The sequence below is a fragment of the Siphateles boraxobius genome, unplaced genomic scaffold, assembly GCF_051911475.1.
Source record: "Siphateles boraxobius isolate OS27281-9 unplaced genomic scaffold, OSU_SipBor_1 2, whole genome shotgun sequence".
Taxonomy (NCBI): domain Eukaryota; kingdom Metazoa; phylum Chordata; class Actinopteri; order Cypriniformes; family Leuciscidae; genus Siphateles; species Siphateles boraxobius.
The window spans coordinates 11,095,531-11,111,319 of NW_027508810.1; the positions used below are offsets into that span (position 1 = coordinate 11,095,531).

Genomic DNA, 15,789 nt, shown 5'->3' on the forward strand with positions numbered 1-15,789 from the left:
GTATGAATATGTATGAAAAGTAATGTTGCACATGAGAGAAAGAAAAGCCTACCATGTACCAGTGACTACACAGTACCAAAATTTCAGTAGTCGTCACCAATACCAGTACATATATATATATATATATATATTATTTATCTTTACAAAATGAGAAGGCATCATTACCAGCAATTTTCAGTGTGCAAGGTTTCTCCTTGGAGGCACTTGGTTTCAAACAGCTCAGCCTACTCCTCTGCAATAATTAAACTCTGTTAATTAAGTTGTTGTGATTAATTAAAGTTAATAGGGGGAAGACTGCAGAAAGATGAGCACTTCTGGTGGGTAAGCAAACAGCACCACAATTTCTCAGTAAACTCTTAACTCAGTACCCGCCCCACTCATTTGATCATTAACGAATCATTATCTGCCAGTGCTGATCCAACACAATTAAAGGAAAAAACATGTTTTTCTTCTCTATGGATGAAACCATTTAGGAGCCTGTGACATGTGGCACTCGTTTTGAATGCAGACACATGATATCCCTGATGAATTCAGATTCAGAGGCTTTCATGCATTTTTATGAAAGTCAACTTCGATGCCCCAAACTACCTCCCCACCCCTTCCGTTGAATATCCTTGTTTACTGTGGAGCACATCCTATTACAAAAGTAAAATGGGTTGTGAATGTATTTTCATGTCAGGGCAATGGCCTTTCTCTGTGTGCATATGTCAGACATCTCTGTACAGGAACAAAGGCACATCCCCTGGGCCCGCTGGAGGGAAAAGCCAGTAAAGCCCAGCCCCTCTAACAGAGCTCCCCACCTCCATGCTGATTCAAGTCAGAGTGAAGCCTGAAAGCAAGATGCAAGTGTTCAAAAAGCCCAGAGAGACCTGAGAGAGACAGCACGGGGACAAGGCGAAAATCAGAGCTGTGGCAGAGGGAAAGCTTTTAAATCTCCGTGTCCCCGCTGACTGAGCTCACAAACTCAGAGGACTCTGAGATCCGCTGGATTCACTGAGTTACTGTAAGAAAATAAAAATAAAAATCGGTGAACTTTACAGTAAAAAAAAACAGCAGCTGTGGTTGCTAGAACTTTATCATAAAAAAACATGGTAGCAATGTTTTAAATTTTGCAGATTAAAATGACATTTATATTATTAAAACATTTCGTATTCCGTTAACTGAAATAATGTTAATATACCAAATTACTAAAATATTGTTTTTTACCATTATAATGCACCTTAAAAACAAAGGGAAAGCCACATGATGATTCAAAGCTCTTCACAAGCTGATATTAATTCTAAGATGTACTGAGACAAATACAAAACACCAGCTTTTTTTTTTATCTCGAGACAACTACATGTTTATTTCTCCAGTAAGTTCATTGCACTTAAAGCTTGTCATAGATTGCTGCTAAAAAAAAAATCTAAAAAAAAAACTATGTTTGGGTCAAATATGGAGACACCAACCATTGGTTTAAATTTTTTAATTACATTTTCTACCCATTGGTTGGGTTTATCCATATTTGACCCAGGTACTTTGAGTGGAGGCAGCGCTGTCCTCTCTCCAGTCCCTCCTGTCAGTACACCGGGAGGCGGCGATTCTACGAGCAGAACCTCCACATCAAAGTATCCTTCCACTCGGAAGGAACTGAAGCGAGTAAGCCGGCGAAAACTCGTTTTGAAACAGCTTTCAAAAATGCGCGGTAACTGTTGAGCGGCTTCATTGTACGTCACGTACGTAGCCTAACGTTCTTTTTAGTAAGGCCGTGATAGGCTGTTGCAGTGTAGATTCCCATCAATCAAACAAAATCACACCATTGTTTCTTTATATTTTTAACGTTTTAATCATAAAGAATGCAACATTAATGCAACACAAAATTAGCAACTGATAATATTAAAATTAAATAAAAATTAAATTATCTGTGCCTCAAGTGGGGGGGCACAAGCATTTTTTGGGGCGGGCCCGGCCCCCTATGGCCCGCCCATAGCGACGGGTCTGAAACTGAACTGTTAAGAACATCATTAAAGTCACTGCAGAGGTCTGGATAATTCTGGTACTTTAAACTAATGCAATAAACAGTAATTTAACAATTTAAAATGTAACATAAAACCCCAAATTTACATAACTAAGAAAAAAAAATTAATGGAAAACTATCAAATGTGAAGAATTCTAGAAATATCAACTTATGTTGTTTGACTTTTAAATTGTATGATGACTTGTTCTTTTTCACTTTCAAAAACAGTACTACTGTATATTTACCAGTATTTTACTGTAAAATTACATGGAATGTCCTATTAGATCTATTAATGTTTTTGACCGTTTAGAGTTAGGGAACTAACAAATTATCCCTTTTTAAACAGGTTTTTGCCATAGTATTTTTATCATAGGATTTAACAATTAACAGGTTTTTACTATTGGATTGGTCTTTCATTGTTAAGATTCTGTAAATTTTTTCCCATTTTACTCTTGTAACACAGTGTCCAGGGGCTTTGCTTGGATTATGTACTGAACACGTCATAACTCAAGTCACTCAACTTTTTTTCTTTATTACAAACTTCACAAAGAAATTAGCCACTTTTTAATTACTTCTTGTCCTAGAACGCTGTTCGGGTTAAAATAACTTATCTCTTTTTGAACCCTTTGTTCAAGCATTTGTACAAGTAAAGAGGTTGTGTGAGTCCTCACCATAACAATTCCAGATCAAACACTGGCTAGTTAAAGGAAATGGCACACTGTTAATTCAGTCAAACAAGGATCCAAGATATGGTCTTTAGCTAGCATGGACTATTACTTCAAAGATGGTCGATGAGCTCTGCTGTACCTGTAATTACATAACTCATGCAGAAGTATTTGAAGACACTAAAAATCATAGGGTAGCAATCATACTACCCTCCAGCAGCACTGAACTTTGATTGGCTTATCTGCAGAGCTTGAGGCCTTGTCCACACTAATACGTTTACATTTGAAAACACATCTTTTTCACTCCGTTTTGGCCTTCCATCCACACTGAGACCATTTTGAAAATGCTCTCCAAAGTGGATACATTTGATTATGCTGTTTTCGCGTTGTAGTGTGGACTTTCAAAACGGAGGTATTTGAAAACTATTACTTAAAGGGTTAGTTCACCCAAAAATGAAAATTAAGTCATTAATTACTCACCCCCATGCTGTACCAACCCCGTAAGACCTTCGTTCATCTTCGGAACACAAATGAAGATATTTTTGATTAAATCTGAGAGGTGGATCACTGCTACATAGGCTGCCAGAGGGAATGAAACTTGACGGCCCAGAAAGTCATTAAAGAACATGTTTAAATATTCCATGTGCCTACAGTGGCTCAACTACAAGTTTATCAAGCGACGAGAATACTTTTTTTTCGAAAAAAAAACATAAATAACGACTTTATTCGACTATTCCTTTTCTTCCTTGTGGGCCTGAGACGAGAGTTCAAGAGATTTCCACGACGCATGCGCGAGAACTGAACAAGAAGTATTAGAAGAAGAACGTCCTCTTCTCAGTTCTCGCGCATGCGTCGTGGAAATCTCTTGAACTCTCGTCTCAGGCCCACAAGGAAGAAAAGGAATAGTCGAATAAAGTCGTTATTTATGTTTTTTTTTTCTAAAAAAAGTAGTCTCGTCGCTTGATAAACTTATAGTTGAGCCACTGTAGGCACATGGAATATTTAAACATGTTCTTTAATGACTTTCTGGGCCGTCAAGTTTCATTCCCTCTGGCAGCCTATGTAGCAGTGATCCACCTCTCAGATTTAATCAAAAATATCTTAATTTGTGTTCCGAAGATGAACGAAGGTCTTACGGGGTTGGTACAGCATGGGGGTGAGTAATTAATGACTTAATTTTCATTTTTGGGTGAACTAACCCTTTAAGTTTAGTCATGTGACGCATATTGTACCAATAGATATTCATGTTTATAAAGGTATGTGCCTGTTATATGCTATTCACTTTAAACATCGTTGCTAAAATATGTTACTTTGCACACTCTTCATATCACAGTCCTGCAAAGATGACAATTTACTGCGGCAATACATGAGAGCAGTTGCGTTTTAGACCAAACATATGGTGACTTATGGCTCGTTTCCACTGAGCGGTACGGTACAGTACAGTACGGTTCGGGTCGGTAAACCATGATCCAGCTAGCGTTTCCACCGCCAACAGTACCCTTACTTCATAGGCGTGGTGTTTGCCGGAAAGAAGCGATCGACGTAATTTTTGCGCGAAGAAGAAAGCGACATAGTAAACAACAATGGATGACATACAGCAGATATTGTCCTTGCTTCTCGGTATGTTTGTCACAAGAAACCAGCGCCGGCATTAGGCGTTTCTCAATACCAAGTAGCCTACGCAAAGTCCGACTCAGGAAAATGAGGCTATTAGGCTAATTAGGCTATATTCACTGCATGTATACGCCTATATTTATAACAAAACTAAATATAAAACACAACCCTGCCTCTTTTTTTTAAATTTAAACATATTCAACATATTCCAGGCAACATGTGCATTGGTACAAATGTTGCAATAAACAACATTACAGATGATCTTGTAATAAAATAAAAAAGGACAAAACTGAACCCTTGTCTTTTTGTTAAATTTCAGTTTTATCAATAATTGCCATTATTAAAGTATAAGTAAAAGGTACAAAAAGCTATACAGTAAAGCTTTAATAACATAAAGCAAACAATTCAGCCAAATATACAAATTCAGCACTCAAATATATGAAACTTCACTTAGCCTTCTGACAAAACTATTGACCAGGGAACGAATTATAGATTCACGAGACCAAAGATCGCCTGTTAGGTCTATACAAGACGAACTATACCTCATGTTTAACCACTACGGAGACGTCAGAGTCAGCGGCAAACATCAGACCGACTAACTTAGCCGAGGAAAGGCTGTTCCAGGCGGGGTACATTAGCGCCGAGCGCCCGGTGATTGCTTGGAATGGATCTCAGTCAAATTATCATAAATCTATAAATAAACCACAGATTTGAGCTTTAAAAAACTACATTCTCACCTGAAAAACTCTTAAAACTACATTCCGTGACACAATAACAGTAGTATTATATTTCAACTGTATATTAAAAAATGGCGCTTCTATTCCCCTTGTAGCACGCGCAAGTGATGATACTCTGTCAACCAATCAACGTTCTGCAGTGAGTCTAGCTCCACGTTTTAGTACCGTACCACTGTGCTAGGTACCCCAACGGAAGGGTACCCAAAAAGTGGTATGGTACTGTTCGGTTTTTTGGTACCATTCACAACTTTTGACAGTGGAAACGCAAATAATTGCGTACCGTACCGAACTGTACCGTACCGTACCGCTCAGTGGAAACGAGCCATTAGTGCGCCCTGGACGCATCATTGAATGGTGAGATACTTTGCTAAATAAGATTATCCTGCCAGAAGAATTGCGCGATAACATTATTATATATTTTTCCGTCTGTATCTTCTCACTGAGCTTTTGTGAGATTTTACGCATGCGCAGCGCAGTAAGGGGAATTTAGCGTTTTCCAACGTTTCAGTGTGGATGAGAAACTTTTGGAAAACGCCTTGAAACGCTAGTGTGGACGGAGGGCGTTTTTAAATGTTTCCGGATTAATGTAGACGTGGCCTGAGATCTCAACCACATACAGCTACGCAGAGCCTTACCCACTGTTGAACCATTTATATGGCTTTAAAGGAGGTTTTACGGCAATGCAAATGTCTATTTTTTATAAGCATTTACTTGGCTTCCATGAAGTCAAATCATTAAAATGACTTTTACTGGTAGTCTGCTTTCTAACTGTGTGAGAGATGCACAATGGGGAATCAGTGACGGGACCTGACTTTCACAGTGAGCCCGAGACAATGATGAGCCTGTGTTTGAGCTGCTGATGTGAAATTCAAAGCAGTTTATGGTGATGGCTGACCCCTGTGTTTAAGCATTAGCTGAAGTGCTGCTCCTTTCATGTCATTCTCACAGTGTCAGACTGCTGCTTCTGTTGAGGGTTTTTCTCAGTCACATTTCAGTCTCTCAGTATCCCAGCGGTTCAGAGATGCATGTCATGGATATCAATGTAATATCAACGTCAGTGTGTGCATGAGTTCATCCAGTTTTTTACTAGATTTATTAATTCATGTATGAAGCCAAGTGGTGACCGTGACTACTGTACCACTTTTAAGGTGTTGTTAGGTACAGTAAAATAAAAGCAACAAGCAATTAAAGTGCTTAAAACATTAAATAAATTATTAAATGTAATAATAATAGGTTTGTTATCAAATAAATGCAGCAAAAAAAAAATCTTCTAATTAATACGGTATAATTCATTAGCAAACTGTAGGCTTTTTACGGTTGCCAAGTAACTTTCTTTAATACAGATATCATTTCTGAAGGATCATGGAGTAATGATGCTGAAAAATCAGCTTTGCCATCACAGGAATAAATTGCCTATTAAAAATAGTTATTATAATTTAAGGATGCACCGATATATCGGCCGATCATATCCTGTCAATAAATATGGGACGGAAAAACGTGTCAGACTGCAACTCATACTGTGTTTGAAGAAAATGTCTCTTGTGTTGAATTTAAGTTAACGCGACAATAATGCACGAACAGTTGAGAAAAAAGCGACTTTAAAGCAGCCTCTAATTGACCCTATGAATCACTTGTAGTTCTTAAAAAAACTCTTAAAACTACTTTCAGTGACACAACAATAGTAGTTAAAAATAAACGATATGGTGGATTTGTCACCGCAAGTGGAGTGATACAAATGGTGAAGCGGTTAGGGTGCTGATACTGGGGGAAATATCGCCCAACTGAATCGAGAACAAGAAAGAACTGTTGTATAAATATATATATACTGTATAATTTTACTGTTAATTATATATGTATGTTTGAATGAATTTGTCATGAAGGGAAGTGTGAAAACTACCTTATATGCAGCTGAATATACAAACATTTCACATTGTATACAAACATTTCAGTTTTACTTGAGTGTAATTATTCTATCTAAAAATAAATAAAAGTTGAGTAGTTTTTTGGCTTTGGTCATTTTAAACAATGTACCAAATGAGAGGGGTTCCTGTTTACAGCATTATTTGAATAAAAGTTTAGTAGAATTAGTAAAATCAAACTATCGGTATTGGCAGACATCATTCTGAATAATCGGCTCTGCATCAGCGGAGAACTTTAGTATCGGTGCATTGCTATTTAAATTGTGATAATATTTCAAAATATTACTGATTTTACTGTATTTTTGATTAAAATAAATGCAGCCTTAAAGGGCTTCTTTCTTTTCTTTTCTTTTTTTTACAAATTTTGAACGGTAGTAGTAGCAGTAATGCATGCTGTCTCTCACTTTTAAAGCCAGACGATTCCATGCTGTATTATTTGTTTTCTGTCTTGTTTTGTCGACTTAATTTTCTCACTAACAAAATGTCACTAGCTGTTTCTTTGGTCAGTTGCTAATCATTTAATATGGATCTGTCAGACATGCATTTACAAACGTCTCTGCCTTCCAAGGTGTCTGGCAATGTGACCAAATGTCCTGAGTCACTGAATTGTTTACTACAATACATTTGAAATTGTAGTGTCAGACACTGATGTAGAAGTGCTCTATCGGTGTCAGACATACAGTAGAGCTGTTTCAACTTCAGTGAGTCCCTGATTCATGCAAAAATCCAATGCGTGTTTTCTAAGCGATTCCATCTCTCGCTGTATTCATGGCCTGCTATTCCAGGCATATACATTTCTCAGCAGTCATTTTTTCATGTGACTATAGATGTTGCAACATGGTAGTCCGCACGCCTGGGTGTGCCTCTCGTGAGCGAGTTGAAATGTTTGGTAATGATTGGTCTTTATTGATGAATGCTCTATATTAAACTCCTCAGGTCTTAGCGCTCAGAAGGTGCTGCTCCAGCAGTGCTGTCAGACCCTGTTTCTCTCTGAAACAGCTCACACAAACCCTTCCAGAGCTCAAGGCCCTGACACGCACATCCTAAATTGTGCATTTGAGGGATGAATGTAGAGCACCGAGGGAAATGTCACTGCCACTGAGCTGGAACCCAAAACTAATTATTCCCTTAATCCAGCCAGAAGAGAGACGGAGAAAATAAATAATTTGCGTAAACACACAGACGTCGGATCACAGCACTTGTCGCATTGTTAGAAAGACCTTGTTGCTGTCATGTTTGTGAGAGCGGGCTGGAAAGGGTCCGGGGCGTTTGACCCACGACAGGAGTTCATTTGAATCCATCTCGCCAGTAATGCCGACCACATTTAACAAGCCTCTTTTTAAAGGCAGAAACAGTGAGCTGTGGTGCAAGCCGCTTATGGACGGAGCTCACAGGAGCCAGAGAAACTGAGCCAGGATTCAACAATGTCTGTTTCAACTTAACAGACTCACTTGTTTTTGTAAGACCATATTCAGATGGGGACAAAAACATTCTCACTGTGCAAGGTTTTTTTTTTGTTTTTTTTTTCATTTCTTTTTTGCTTCCTAAACACCATTCGAGGCTGGCAAAGGCCGAAAATTGTAAATGTGAACTGAGTTAACACAGTGCACTCAGTTATATCGCATATACTAACTTAAGACAGCTGGTGACTCAACCATCAGTATGTATTGCTGATGTGTATTATTGGTGTGTTCTGCTGAGCACTTTTAAAGCTATAAAGCTATATAAAATGTTTGAGAGGCTGAGCTATTTTGTTCGCTTTGAATATAGTCATGGCTGAAGGGCATACTTAGGTATGATGTGCGGGAAAGTTTAGCCATGACTTTATTGACAAAATAATACACCCTTGAGTGCCTTTTAGCTTCAATAAAATGGTTACTGTATAATGAAACAATATTAAGGGCACAGTTTTCAATAGAACATTATTGTATTATTAATTCATTAGATGCTATCTGTGTTGGAAAATATGGTCTGTGACATATTAACCTACCAAGTGACTGAGATTAATAGCTACAGTACCATTCAAAATTTTGGTGGATGTAAATTTTGTTTAAAAAAAAATTTATTCCTTAAATGCATGAATGTACCTCTACAATGTAGAATGTACTAATAATGTAATAATCATTATTACTGTATCGGGTCTTCAGGGACCCAGATCTATATCTAAAACAGATGGCTGCTATTGTATAAAACTGTCAATATTTTAATTACTATTAAAAGAGAATAAATCAAAGCATATTAAGTTACCTTTTGGAACTTGGAAGGGTTCATTATTAGCAGATGCTTTTTACTATTACCTCTGTCTTTGTCAGATCCCCAGTTCATTCTGCATCTGGCTCATATCCGAGATCACAACAATATTCTCAAAACTAATGTTTTAGTTTTAATGTCTTCAAAATCAGTGTTTTGATCGCTGACAGCATCTTGACCAGATCCAGGATCACGCGACAAGTGTTTGACTGCATACAGTACTTGCTCTGCAGTAAATCACTAAGCCATTTCAAGTTTTGTTGATGTTACTAGTGTATTTAGTTTTATGTCTGCGATAATTATGAGTGAAACTTATAATTATCACATCATCATTATATATCAGACATTGCCACCTTGAGGAATCATCAGAGATTCAATTATTGTTGCTCAGAAAAAATTATATACTTACATTATTACATATCTCGGGTCGCTAGCGAACCCTATACACTTTTTTTATTTTATTATTGTTTTTTTTTTATTAGAAAACAGGCATTCTTTAAATTCTTTTACATTTTTGAATAGATTAAGGAATACTACAAAGGTTTATGTCTTACTTTAAAATAAATGAATGACGTCTCGGGTCGCTTAAGACCCGAGATACGTGTTTAAGATTTAAAGATATCTGTTATGTAATATGTGAAATAATATAAAAAATTTAAATAAAGAATATTTGAATAGAAAGTTCAAAAGAACAACATTTATTTGAAATGTTTTTTGTAAAATATAATTATCTGCTGTCACTTTTGCTCATTTTAATGCTTCCTTGCTGAATAAATTTAAAAAAAAAATCTTCCTGCCTCCATACTTTTGAACACTAGTGTACTCTATATAGTATAGAGTGATGAAACAATGCATGTGTATTGTGTTTTATCTCAAGTGGACTCTTGACTCTGAATTAGCATCCAACCAATTGATTTCAAATCATTAAGACAACACTTCAAGTACTGTCCTACAGATCACTTAAATCAGATGAAAACTTCAGACATTCAGCATCCATTCCATCATTCAATGGGAAAATCGAAAGTGTTGAAAGTGTATTTACTCTTATCCTCCTCGTATCCTCCTACTTCATTAAGACATGGATAATCAATAGATAAATGAATGCCGGTTGCATTCAATAAGGCTCTTGAGATGCATGAGCACTCTTTTTGAAGTGTTTATTCCATGAAATTAACGCTTATCTCTTGATAGCCATCAAGCTATCTTCTCAACAGAAGAGCTCTCAGCATTGGTGAAGCTAGGGCACCTTATAATTTGAGTTTCGAAGAAATCTTCTTGCTGACTGCCTGTCTCAGACCAACATGGTCTAAACCCTGTAAAAGTGATCTATGGGATCTATGGGGTGTTCTCTGCTTGGCATATGACACATGAGTGTAAAGACACAATCATTTGCTGTTAGCTGGCTTAACTTGTCTTTTCAAGGTGATCCAAAAGGCTTATTGAAATCGTGATGGTTTGGCATAATGAGGTTTGCAATTGTGGCGTGTCCCCAAAGACTTCATTCTAATGCTTGCCTGCTTTCTCAGGTTTGAAAAATCTCACCCGAGAGAACCAGTCTTGCTTATGAAGTGATCAACTAAATCAAACACATGGCTTTTGAATGAGAAAGATAAATAGACATTTGAGGAAGTTGTATTTTAGAGCATATTTATTCTATTGTACTTGATACAATACTTGGCAGTTTAGCAATTGCTTTGTGCTAAATTATGCAGTGTTGATCAAATCAAAATGAAATCACATCAAATGTCAAATTAAGAGCTGTTTAGACAGTCCTTGTCTTGTGATGGTACACAACATAATGTCAGATATTACACTACACATTATGTTCACATTGACAAGAGAACCAAATATGCACAGGTATAAATGCAGGTTAAACTACTACTGCTAATAATAATACAATATTGAATGTATTTAGACATAAATATAAATATATGTATATATATATATATATATATATATATATATATATATATATATATATATATATATAGTAAAATAGTATTTATTTATTTATTCATTTTTATTCATTTATTCATTTATTTATTCATTGACAGTTTTAATTTTTTGGTGAGCTAGGCTATAGGCCCTTTAAATAAACCATTATTATCCAGGACAAAAACAATAGTTATTATTGTCCATGTATGTGGGCATGCATCCTCCATGCTTCACTTCATGTCCACAACTTCCTGTCAAAGTTGTCCCAGTAGCTTAAGAGCCAGTAATTGTCCAACTAGCTGTTAAGACCTTGTAGATCGTAAAATAAAGTTTTTCTTGGCCTTCTGAGGAAGCTTTCGGCACTGAGCCATGGACAGCTTTATTGACAAAGCGTTGTGACCACACAGTGGCAGAGGTCAGAGGTCCCCCTACGGGGGACACATTCCCCATCCGTCCCCTGTGACTTTCAAAAAGCCTTTTTTTTCTAATTGCTCTCTCTCTATATCTATCTCTCTCTCTATATCTATCTCTCTCTCTCTCTATATCTATCTCTCTCTCTCTCGCTCTCGCTCTCGCTCTCGCTCTCGCTCTCGCTCGCTCTCTCTGTGACTTAGAGACCCAAAGGACATTTAGACCAAAAGAGATGAAACAGTTCCCTGGGAAGTAATTTCCTCTCAAAGCTGGTTTGTTAGGTCAGGACAATCTACTACAGTAAATACATACTATAGGCCTCGTTGGAAATTGACAATATGTGCACTTTAGCTTCTATTTTTTTGCCATGTTCATATAAATATATATTTTCAAAATCAACTAATCAGTTTGTTGTCTATCAACTTGTCAATCTCATATTCTCATAATCTCACATATTCTAGATGAACTAGTCACTGTCACTAACTGTTGTTATCATTCTCACCCTATATACACTGTATAATAATAGCATGCAAACCATGTCATGTTTAGGTGGTTTCACTTTTTGATTTTGCTGCGTCATCAGTCTCATTCCCCTCTCCATCCTGGCAAGACAAATGGCCTCTTCAGGCTTGGCAGAGGAAGTGATTGGTCCAGCAAACATCCTGTGCTGTAATCTTTGAGTTATTGGTTAATCTTTGAAGCAATCTTAAAACTGCATTTTTGCTTGCCACTGAAAGAGCTTTTAATGAGTTCCAGTTCCTGACCAGACAAACTTCAGATCCACAGCTTGTATACAAAACGTTCATATTTTCATTAGAAGGTAAAGTTTAGGATTCAGATTCAGTCTTCTGAGGCATTGCATTATCCATAGTAATCCTGAACACTTACACAGCATGATGCTTTGATTGCAGTGTGTTTGCACTCAGGTTTTAGTAATGTTCCTCTGGCCTGCTGATCAGAGCGTGTGAGCGGCGTGGACTGGAAATGGATCAGGAAGAACAGTTCTGTGATTTTTGCCAGGAGCAAGCAGTGTTTTTGAAAGCCTCAAAAACCATCCGTGTTCTCTCACTCTGTTACCGCTCCATCTCAAGCATTATATACATGTTAACGGGCCAAAATGCACAGCTTGTTAATAGCCTGCCTAATAGCTGTCAGAATGAAAGAGTGATAAAATTGTGATGATTAGATGATTATAACAGACTCATATAAATAGTATTACTTTTTTTTTGTTATTGAACTTATACTTATTCAACAAGGAAGCATTAAACTGATCAAAAGTGAAAGTAAAAACATAATGTTACAAAATATTTTTATTTCAAAACAAATGCTGTTCTTTTGAACTTCTTGTTCAGATAATCCTGAAAAGAATGGCATGTACCTGGAATACCAAATTTTAAATTGTAATATTTAAAAATATTACAGTTTTTGCTGTATGTTTGATCAAATACATCCACCCTTGGTGAGCAGTAGAGACTTTTAAACAGTAGTATAAATAGTTTTGAGTAAAGTTTGTCTAACCAGCGAGTGGGGAGGGATTGTGGAGCAGTGATGAAAGTCTGGCATGGATTTGGAAAGGATTGATTACAGACTGCTTATAGCGGGGAGGGAAATTGCCTGACGTTCCAATCTACTCACACTAGATGGACACCTTTTGTTTAAATCGGAATTAATTTATTTCCGATTAATCGATCCTAATGTAGTGTTTACATGAGCGCTAAATAAAGATATCGGGTTGATGTGCGTGTTTATATGTCACAAGTTTTAAATCGGATTTGATCTTGACACAGTTTCCCGGTGTTGGCACATACTAACTATCATCCTGCCATCACTTCTTTGTTTAAAAGCAGAAGACTGGCGGGTTCACACTTGGTCTCTTTTTTTGACAAGAAAAAGTTGACAACGGTGGGTTTTTTCTGTAAAACAAAAAACAAACCTTGCAGTGTTTGGTTCCAAAAAGCAGCCGAGGGCGTCTTTTGTTGCTATAACAACAGCTGCTACCGCCAAGTTCTGGTAAAATGGAGTGACATTTGTTGAAAGCTGCTGTTATCAACTGGTTACGGTATTATACAGCTTACATTAACGTTCGCTCAGCAACAGTTATATATATAACTGTTGCTGAGCTACCGTTAATGTTAGCTTACGTTAACAGGTAAGATAGTTTTGCTAACGATAAATAGTAGATTACACACTTACCTGAACATCCAAGGATCTGTCCAATCTGTGCCCCAGACAGACTCTTTAAGGGCCAGATTTACTAACAGCTTGTGCCAACGCAAACCCTCTTTTGGCGTTAAAAAACTACTGTCAGGATTTACTAAAGACACGTAGTGGAAAATTAGCGCTGAAAAGGCATGGACAGGGTTATTTTTGCGACTGACCTTATTACATATGTACTTCTTGGAGTTTCCCTTTCAGACGCAAAATTTATGGGAGGAGAGCATTTAAATGAATCCTGCAAGATGATTTACTAAGATTTGCGCTAGTCAATTTACTAGTATTTGAGCCATTTATTTGGCTTCTTCAAAGATGATGAGTGGAAGTAGAATTTTAAAATGACACAACAGTCATTTATGACACTTATTCAACAACAACAACAGCTCGTCATACTGTACGTCATTACGCCATATCTACCTCATTGCATATGCACAGTACTTTCAGGTTTCCAATCCGATCAATTGTTTACATGTCTTCTCGATCGGATTAGAAAAGGTTTAAACCACCCCTCACAATCCAAATGAAATTTTAATGGATTTGGCCAATTCATTCAGATTGACGTGGTTACATGTGACTTTTTTTATTCCGACTGTGCTACTAGGCGATTACAATGGGATTATTAGGGTCCATGTAAACGCAGCTACTGGTACAGATGATTAAACAACTGTTTTCACTGGAAACCTTGGGCTTCTGCAGTCTGTTTGGAGGACTGAGAGGAAGACATCTAAGAGATGAGCCCTTGAACAAGAACCTTCATCTAGACACACTTAAGCATCGAAGCATTAGGTCTGCTACTTTTTGAATCCAAAACCAGGATGGCATTAGTGAAATATGACTTTGAAATCATTCTCGTGTAATTTTGTGATTACTGGTAAAAAGGAAATTAATGTCTTTGTCAATCATAAAGTCCATGTTGCAGGTTAACCACCACTGTCGATTAATGGGTACATAAATCACTCAAGATATGTATATCATTTTTAAAATGTCTCAAAAATGGTCTTAAAGACCAGTTTTTTATGTTTTTGGTATTAACGTTTTTTTTACGCAATTTGGTGATGACGTCACGTTGGGGAGAAGTGGAGGAAAGGTAGCCTCAGCCTAGTATTAGAAATATGGCGACTGACTGGGATGAGGATGAGGTGGCAAGAGCCAACATGTATGATGGCCCGCAGCCGTATAATTTCGAACCTGCCAGAAGTGAGAGGGCAAATGAGGAATTGCCAAGAACTGATGGCCGTCAAAGCCAATTAAAATGCACGGTCCGAGGAGAATGAGTGGAGAGTTGGTGAAGTGTCCTGGTGAGTCGCTATCATTTAGCAACGTAGCAATGAGCACTGGAACTAGTCTACGAGCAGCAGTGCACAATAACGACACATTTTTTTTTTTTTTACTGTCATTGAATAGCACCGAGTGAAAAATCTTTTTATCTAGTGGCAGTGATCATGACGTTAGTTCAGATAAGTACCGGTAACCTTTGTCATAGTGTCGTAGTAGAGTACTGGTAAACTTTGTTTTTGTCATCTAGAAATAGAAGGCATCATGCTAGCTATATGGGTGTTTCTAAGCATTTATCTCTTCCTCCGGTGAAAATGTTGTTGCAAACGTAGCCGCCGCGTGTCTGTCGCTGTGTTTGGCAGGTGCTTGTGTGGGCGGTATAGAGAGAGATAGGCAGACAGCCAGATAGCATAACGTTAGCATAGATAGAAATATATAGTAGGTAGATTAACAACGTAGAGTTGGTCGCACGTCAGAGGCGCCCACGCCATTGGATGTGCAGTTGCCGCATTAACTAGCCTATCTATCTATATCTATATATCTGTCTGTCTGTCTATCTATATCTAGTCTATCTATCTATCTATCTATCCATCTATCTATATCTATGTATTTATCTATTTATCTATAATCTGCGCTATCTGAATACTCTCGTCTACTACTCGTCTCTCTAGTCACTCTCAATGCTCTCAAGGCGGGCTTTGGTAAATGTGACCCGTCACAGAAACCAGGGACACAAGTCGGCAGCACAACTTTCGAGCAAAATGAGAAAGAAG

The 15,789-nt window shown here is 37.4% G+C and overlaps 1 protein-coding gene across 5 annotated transcripts in view; it reads left to right on the forward strand.

Moving 5' to 3' along the window:
- The window catches only part of enox2 (ecto-NOX disulfide-thiol exchanger 2), a 280,102-nt gene that overhangs the window by 180,007 nt on the left and 84,306 nt on the right, over window positions 1-15,789 (forward strand). The window lies entirely within an intron of this gene.